General features: G+C 47.4%; 1 protein-coding gene across 1 annotated transcript in view; it reads right to left on the bottom strand.

The window, feature by feature from the left end:
* The window catches only part of LOC118404629 (protein odd-skipped-related 2-like), an 11690-nt gene extending 4580 nt beyond the window's left edge, over positions 1–7110 (bottom strand). Inside the window, exon 1 of the mRNA XM_035803860.1 lies at positions 6894–7110. The gene's annotated coding sequence lies outside the window, so the exon portion shown is untranslated. The remainder of the gene's footprint in view (positions 1–6893) is intronic.
* Between the last annotated feature and the right edge of the window lie 1949 nt (positions 7111–9059).

Raw genomic sequence — 9059 nt, 5'->3', positions numbered from 1 at the left:
TAAAGATAGAAAAGTGTATTAGATATCATATTCTTGACATCGAAGTGATAGAACGATAATTGCAATGTCTCTCCTGGTACTTGTTTAAGATTTAGACAGCAAGCAATTCATCTAAGTTTTACTACAAGTACTAGTCTATTACAGTAAGTTCAATTTAAAGTGTTTCACCCAAATATTTTCTGGTGCACTCAATTTCATAAGCTATGTGCACTAGTGCGCCTATTATCTCAACAATGACTTGCGAGCCTCAATCTATTGCCACTCCCTATAATCTCTTCATACATGAAACTTGTACTTAGTCACCAGCTCTATCATACAATAATATATCTTGGGAATTACTATTGCACCCTGGCCGGTTATATTCCTCTGGCCGGCTTACTCCTCTATTTGTTCCATTTCTACGATTTTTTCAGCGATCCGGAGTCTGGTAGAGACTAAAAAATACGTAGTCATTGTTACGTTGAGGAAAATGATGGTACGCTGCTAACGTTCGACAGCAACGGACGGAGAGAACAGAAGAGGACAAGAGCAGATAGCCTCGACAGCAGGCTCTCTGGGTCTTTGTTTTCGTTTTTTTTTTTGGGGGGGGGGGGGGGGTCATAATACACCTCTGTCCATTTCCTTTTGTTTGTGCTTGTGCTTGGTCGGTAGTGCGACCGGCCCAAGTACAAAAAGAAACAGCCAGCAAAAGTGTATCATGAGTAAGTGTATCAACACGAAGAAAGAGCACAGAGAGCCCGCTATGGAGGCTACAGAACGGGGCAGTTTACGGCGTGATAAAACAGCTGGGGTTCGGGGAGACTGCCCGCCCTCGCCGCACGTCTGGATAAACTTACAAGAACAGAAACTGAGAAACTCCAAGCAGATGTAAAAGTCGGCCGGCTTGTTGTAGCGGTGTTTCGTACGTTTTGTCTGCCGTTTTCGTAGCATATGTGCCAGAAGAACGTCTGTTAAGTCTTTAAAAAGCGAACAGTGTACAAAGAAATGTACATAATACCGCAAAATACTCATACGCCCAAAACAAACCGGACTACTACATCTGCTTGGAAGGTAGTCAAAAACAATGTGTGAGAGGGGAAACTAAACTCAGAACGAATGACAACACCAGAAAACGAGGAACAAGGAAACTAAAGGGCCGGAAATCTTGCTGACTTGAGCAGAACACGAGACACTTTTGGCACGCTGGCCACAGATGGGTTAGAGATACTGACTGAGCTACATAAAAAAACTTAGCTAGGACTAAAGTCGGATAGCTAGCTTTGTCACAGTTTGCGGCCGGCAGGCTGACGAGGCGTTTTCTATGGGAAGGAAACGGGCGGAGGGATTCTGATTTTTGGTTCCGTTTTTCGTGAGTGAATGTAGATACATTTTTGTACCTCCCCACAGAGATTGTATGGAACGATGGGAAGCGACAATTTCTTCAAGTCTTGTCAAAAACCCCTTTAAGTTTCAGAACGCCGTCTTGAGAAGTGTGTTGGCCCATCATGCGGGTTTAAGTGCCCCATTACGGCGCCATTCCGCACCTGTACAGCCGGTAGCCGGCCGACGCTGGAGACCTGACGGCTCGATGTTTACTCCTGTGCTGTAAACACGCCAATGTTTGTCTCGCATGGGCCATAAATTCCACCTGACGCACTGAAGGATTACTCTACAAGTAGAGGATCGGCTCCGTATGTTTTTGACGTGTTTTTGAAGACGTTTATGACGGGCTTTTTGTCCAGCGCACATGATCAAGCGACAACCCAAAATAACACACTGTTTGTCCCACACGGGCCAGTATATTTCGTCTGAGTCACTCTGACGCTCTGAAAGATGTAGAATGTACTCTCCAAGCAGAGGTTCGGCTCAGACGGTTTTTGACGTGTTTTATGGCGTTTTCGTCGGGCTTTTTTCTTTAGCCAGTGGACGTAAACAAATGGGTACAAAAACGTTTAAGTACTTCGTAACCTTAAAATCAAATGGCCGCAACAGCGCAATTACTGCCGTCTTGAGGTCGCGAGAGCGACTCACAATTCAGCCCCTGGATCAGTGGATGCGAAGAAAGAGAAGTCGGCCAATTTGAATCTTATATTAGTCCCTACAGCCGTTCGAGCCGGGTTGAAATCCGCTGGGAATTTGTTTGTGTTTAAATTTGCTTCCAAGCAGATGTAGGGTTGGCTTGTCTTTGTGGCACTTCGTGCGCCTTAAAGTAGCTAGGAAGGTACAAAACTCCACCGAACAAGCCTAGCCCTACAGTTCGTTAGGCCCTGTTTCTGTGGCACTCGGCTACCCACATAATAACATCAACTTGGAAACTAGCCTTACATCACCCTGATCATATATCTGTTTGGAGCCCGACGGTAGATAACATGCTGGTGTGAGAACGTGGCCTGACATGTTCACACCCGGGCGCCAGCCCGGCCCGCCTGCTACCGGGCTACGCAAGGCCTCCTGCGCGGCGAGAAGCGTCTACTCTCCCACCGGGTGCCCCAGAGCTCTTCGGTAGCCGCCACGCTGGTGAGAACATGGCGGAACACCTTCACACCCGGTCGTCAGTCCGGCCCTCTTGCTACCAGGCTACGCACGGCGAGATGTCCCGCTGATGAAGTTTGACCCCTTCCGCTGGTGAAGTTTAACCCCTCCCGCACGTGTACTTCCGGGCCACCGTAGGGCCATGTTCACACCCTACCGGCCTGCTACCGGGCTACGCTCTGGGAGATCCTCTCCTCTCCCGCTGGTGAAGTCTTGTAGCACGTGTACTTCTCGGCCACCGTAGGGACATGTTCGCACCCTGTCGGTCTGCTACCGGGCTACGCGCGGCTAGAGTGAAGCCTTGTAGTATATGTACCTCCGGGCCACCGTAGGGCCATATTGCATGTTCACACCCTGCCGGCCTGCTACCGGGCTACGCGCGGCGAGAGGTGCCTCCCCTCCCGCACGTGTACTTCCCGGCCACCGTAGGAACATGTTCACACCCTGCCGGCCTGCTACCGGGCTACGCGCGGCGAGAGGTCCCTCCCCTCCCGCGGCGAAGCCAGCAGCGCCCCGCCCCACTTTCCCGCTAACCTAAACAAACCGGCCAGGCTCCGCCAGCTCGCGTTACGGCAGGAGGGCCGCTAGTAGCCGCCACTGTTGTTCTTCTCTTGACCCCTACTGACCCGGAACAGACAAGAAACAGATGGAGAAGTAGGGGAGACTTGTAATCAACAACGGGACTGAGGGGACTGAGGCAGTTCATGTACAGTACGAACTACAGAACAGAATACATACATGAAATATGCACCGCTGACATATACAAATCTGCATCAAAACTTTCCTCTAAACAGATGGAGAAGTAGGGGAACTTGTAATCGACAATGGCAGGGAACTGGGGTAGTACATCAGTACATGTCACATTACATTACAGTACAGTGCAGTACGAAGAAGCTATACAAGAACAGATACAGAACACAGGCCCGTACAGATTCTATATATAAGCACAACTGGAATGTGAGATTCTAAATTAAATTTTCCTAAGCAGACAAGAAACCGATGAAGAAGGAGAAAACGCTTGTAATCGACAACGGGAACTGAGGCAGTACATGTAACATTATAGTACATTATGAGGAAAGTTAAGAACAGGCGATACAGAATACATTCATGACATATGCACCGCTGTCATGTACAGATCTGCAATAAAACTTTCCTGAGCAGACAAGAAACACATGAGAAAATGACGGACCTATTCTCCAAGCAGAGGTTCAGTCGGACTGGGGTTTGACGTGTTTTTAGACGTTTCTGTCGCAGACAAGAAACACATGAGAAAATGACGGACCTATTCTCCAAGCAGAGGTTCAGTCGGACTGGGGTTTGACGTGTTTTTAGACGTTTCTGTCGCATCTCGTAGACCAGGGTTACATTGTGATACTTGGGCAGGGGGATTAATAAACCAACAAAAGTGCAAAAACAACTGCATGGCATGTACCAGAAGCCCCGCACGAGTGTAGATATCTGATAAGAAATACCTGGATACCGTCCTCGGATAAGAACCATATGGAGAACTCCAGTAGGTAGCGACTACCTACTCTCCAAGCAGACGTTCGGCTCTTATGTATACTGTTTTTGACGAGTTTTGGGGAGTTTTCTAGCGTGCTTTCTATTTTGTACCGTTTTCTTGATGGCCCTTCGTGATTAAGGTACAAAATAGAAAGCCCGATAAAAGCTCATAAAAAACACACCAAATAACAGCCGGAGCCAAACCTCTGCTTGGAGAGTATACGTAGCGAATTTACCCTGGCGAGTTTTGGAAACTGTGACAGCTTATATACAGCAACTGTATCATTACATGGTCTAGAAATGCAGCATCACCTGCACATATGTATAACACAAGAAACGAATAGATAAGAACCACATGAGTAACTCTAGCAGATAGCGACTACCCGGCCGGATTTCATGCTGTAAAACGGCAACAGGGAAACTATACCGCTGACAGCATACAGCAAAGTTCTACATCAATACATGTACATGAGCTAGAAAATGCAGCATCGCCCTGCACATATGTATAATACAAGACCTCCGAAGCGACAAGACAAGGACCATATGGGTAACTCCAGTAGGTAGCGACTACGTATACCCGAGTGAGTTTGAAGTTTTCATGCTGTAGAACGGCAACAGGGAAAGTATACCACTGACAGCATACAATTACATGTACAGCACTCTGTATTACATTGGCTAGAAATGCAGCATCGCCCTGCACATATGTACATAATACAATACCTCCGAAGCGACCAGATAAGAACCATATGGGTAACTCCGGGAGGCAGGGAAAAGCTCCTCCGGGTTAGGTCGGGCCGGGCCGGGTATGTACGGTAGCTGCACGGCTTACACCCCCTGTCATACACCATCTACACAAACATATCATCCCCCTACTCGCACCAGCAACAGTACTGAAACTGTCGCGACCTGACGAGAAACAGATGGAAGCTCAGATCAGGCTACGAAACCAAAAACCGGACCGGGGATCGCCTAGCCTCAACCCCAGACTATTTTCAGGTCATTTGCACGCGTATGCCAGCTCTTCGGCTTTTTGAGCCACTAAGGAAATGTTGTAACCGGGTTTATAGCTGAGGAGTTGTTCTTTATAAACCCTGGAAACTGTCTGACGTCCAGGCTAAACTGTAAGAAGTCAGAGGGGCGAGTAGAACAGAAATAAACAATATATACAATCATCCCGACCGACCCGGGAATCGAACCCGGGTCCTTAGGATCACAACACCAGCGGTCTAACTGATCGAGCCAAAAGCCTGACAGGCATTTGGCATGGCCAGTTAGCACTACTTAAACCCCCCCACTGTTACACTACTCCCCCTCTTCTTCTCAAGATTCGTCCTCGAATCTCCAAGTTCGAGCACCCTGTGGGCAGGCACATCACCGGCCTGTTATCCACCAGGGCCACGTTGGGCGCCAATGTAAGAAGTCAGAGGGGCGAGTAGAACAGAAATAAACAATATATACAATCATCCCGACCGACCCGGGAATCGAACCCGGGTCCTTAGGATCACAACACCAGCGGTCTAACTGATCGAGCCAAAAGCCTGACAGGCATTTGGCATGGCCAGTTAGCACTACTTAAACCCCCCCACTGTTACAAAACTAAGGGCGATACAGTAAAGTTTCCTACGCGCATTTTGGCCCTAGCGCTAGTTTAAGGTGGCCCAGGCTAGAGCTGAGAGGAGTACACTATAAACGGAAAAGAGAAAATATTACGCAAATAAAACAAAATGCCCACGCGTACGACTATTCCCTTTACGTCTTGTGTAGTTTGGTGCCTATCATACCCAGTCAGTCAGTCAGTCATACTTATCGTTCACGAAAGCTGCCTGGCCGGGCTCCGGTTTGGAATCGTGGCATAGGCCTTTACTGCATGATACGAGTAGTACATGAGCTACCCTACACATGTATATGCAGTACCAGCTTGTAGCCGTACAAACACGTTCCCAGCGCGGAGTGTCAGCTCTAAGTGGTGTAAGATTTGTACGGCGGGACGTAACACGGGGGCGGGAGGTATGGTAAACACGTCGGAGCAGAAATTCTTCACTTCACCGGCAAGGACGGATGGAAGTGGCGAAACGGGCTAGCCCCAAAACCAGACTGCTTCCAGGGCCTACATGTACAGACCTAGCCTGGATACCAGACCCCAGTCAGATCTCAATAATATTTTAGCGAGTTAGGAGCCCCGGTAGAAATCGGATGGTACCCAGGCCAGTATGTTGGCCCTAGAGCCCAGTACTTGGGATTTATAAAGCCCTGGAAACAGTCTGGCATCCAGGCTAGCACTGCCTAACATGTCCCTAACAAAACTTGACCCTCTTGAGTTCTACGCTGAGAACTACAGATAATATAGATATAAGACAGATCGGGAGGCTGGCATCCAGGCTATGTAATTGGGGGTTAGGGTCTTGTGTAACGTCTGGGGCCCTAGAGCCAAGGAAAGGACCTGTGTAGGCCCCGGGAAGTGTCTGGGCTCCAGGCTATCAGGAACATGTTTTGTGCGTGTTGTTCCGCAGAACTGCGCTGAGTCAGCAGGAATAACTCACAGGGAAGTAAAACTGTGAACTTCAACTCTACCCCACATGTCCGGGAAGTTAGGAACGTGCAGACGGGAACCGAGTCGCGTACTGATGTTGTTATCATAACATTATAGTTTGCTGTAAACACATTTTACACACACCAGACACGTTAAAACAAGTCTACGGCAGAACCTTTAGACAGTAGATGGTAGATGCGCTTTTGTACAAGACCGTACAAGTGTTGAAATGTTTTCTTGCGGGCGAAAAGTTCCCAGGACGGGTCCCTAACCAACTCTCAAACAGTTGGTTCCACACATGTCCCGTTATCTTTGCCCCACTAGAACTTAGAAGTTCGGCTGTACTCACCGGGACTTGTTGGAGCGTCCGTCGGGGAAGAGTGGTGGCAGCACCGAGGCAGGCCTGGCTGTCTGCTCGGGGCGTATCCTGCCGAGTAGGGACCGGACGGGTACGGGAGCACGGGTGGGAGTGCAGGGGAGGCACGCCGAGGGGAGAAGGGCGGAGGTACGGTAAGGGGCAGGCACGGGACGGGCTCGCGACTCCACGGTTCGGATCGCCACCCAACTTCTCACGCGCAGTCGGAGGTAATTTGTCAAACCTGCGGGAGTCACCAATCAGAGCAGGGGGGGGGGGGGGGGCACCTGCGGTGGGGTCAAGAAAGGTCAAGAACCGCTGATAAACATCTTAGAGAAAACTGTAGCCAGGCTGGAGATAAGGCGTCGTGTTCCGCAGATGTAGCAGTAAGAAACAACCCACAGCTGTGAGACGTCTTGTTTCTTACAGTCAGCTTGGCCATGTTCTTTGCACAAACATGTTGAGCAATAGGAGTCTACTGTTGGAGTTTCTTTGCTGCTGTGAGAAGTTGTTGTTTGGTGGAACTTTGATTAGGGGTCAGCGTAGGTCAGCCGTGAAAGATAGAGATCTTATATAAACGGCGGCAGGAATCGGGGGAGATTGTAGTTGTCACAGGGAAACTCGCTTCATGCATATACCGTAGAGAGACAAAAATTAATGGATATGATCACATGTAAATCTAGTACACCATTGCCAAAGACAAACACAGGCATTTTCAAACTACTTATGTCATGTCCAGACTACATGTCTACAAATCTAGGCCAATACATTTGTACTGCTCTGAAAAAGAGAGAAAGTGTTGTACAATAGCAGACCTAATCATTTAAGTTGTATTTTACACTATGTTAACACGCCTTTCATGTTCACATTCCTGTACTACATGTAGTTATAGTGATAAGTTGTATCATCGTATATATTGTACTATTACCGTTGCCTTACATTGTACCATGTACAAATGTTGCGCAATAAACTTCATTCATTCATTCATTGGCAGTTTCTTTATGAAGTCCTTTATGGTTCTTTACGATTGTAACGGGAACTTGTGCCCGCGTGTAGATATACAATACCACTTTGTTCTTTCTTCTTCTTTTTTTTTTCGTTGTTACGCTCTAATTGAAAGAAGAACATATAAAATGCACATCTTTATTCTATTTTAATACTAGTACTTGTTACATCACCAGAAAGGAAAACAAGACAACAACGAACGTCTGCAAAATAGAGTTCAGGCATTGCAAAAATAAAAGAAAATAAAAAATTACATATCCCTCAAGAACCGAACAGCTCAACATGAAGACAAATCTTCTTAACTTGGGATCAAGTCTGGAAGAAACTGATGATAGAATTCATACCTAATTGATGATATGCTTGCAGACATGTTCTTAGTGTGGAAGTTTTACTCTCAAAGCAGAGGTTAGGCGACTAACAAAGAACGTTAAAAAAACAGCCGGAGCCTAACCTCTGCTTGGAGAGTATGGGAGTTTATCTGTGTTGATAAACTGCATTAGAAAAGTACGTTTCAACTCTTAAAACTCTTTAACTCTTTGGATCCACAATTAGCTTGAATTCAGTATTTCGTCGAAAGGTTTGTCTTTTGTTCATGACGTCGACATGTGCTCGTGAGCGCGACTTTGACTTGTAGTGCGTTATCGCGTCATCAAGACGTCATCGCGTCATCAACACGTCAGGCCGTCAGGATCGGGAAAAACACGTCATGACGGCTCCCAGGCCTCTGGTGGGGCGGACCGAACGTTTCCCGCGCAGGTCAGAGGTCAATGTTCCTTTCCGTAACGCGGAAATGATGACTGACGAACTTGACCCTCAGTAGTACTGGGGGAGGGACAGTCCCCTGAATCTTTTCCTGACATTACGATTTTACTCGTCAGAAAACTTACGTCTTTTGCATTGATTAATAGATCCATCTGGTGCCATAAAGGTGACACATTGAAATAATGATTACGGTTTTCGCCAAAAATACCAAAATTTCTTTCTGTAAAATTTCATTTCTTGACTTTGCCTTGTCCGATTTGAAATCTATACGTTTTGTTCGGAGTGACAAGAGCTATAACCTAGACCGGATTTCAATGTGTCATCAACTTGGGGGGAAAAAAATCAACTGTGCTAGCTACATTTGGTATACCCTGGTGGCCATCCGGGATCGGG

The sequence above is a fragment of the Branchiostoma floridae genome, chromosome 17 (assembly GCF_000003815.2).
Source record: "Branchiostoma floridae strain S238N-H82 chromosome 17, Bfl_VNyyK, whole genome shotgun sequence".
Classification (NCBI taxonomy): domain Eukaryota; kingdom Metazoa; phylum Chordata; class Leptocardii; order Amphioxiformes; family Branchiostomatidae; genus Branchiostoma; species Branchiostoma floridae.
This window is presented reverse-complemented; position numbering and strand designations above follow the sequence as displayed.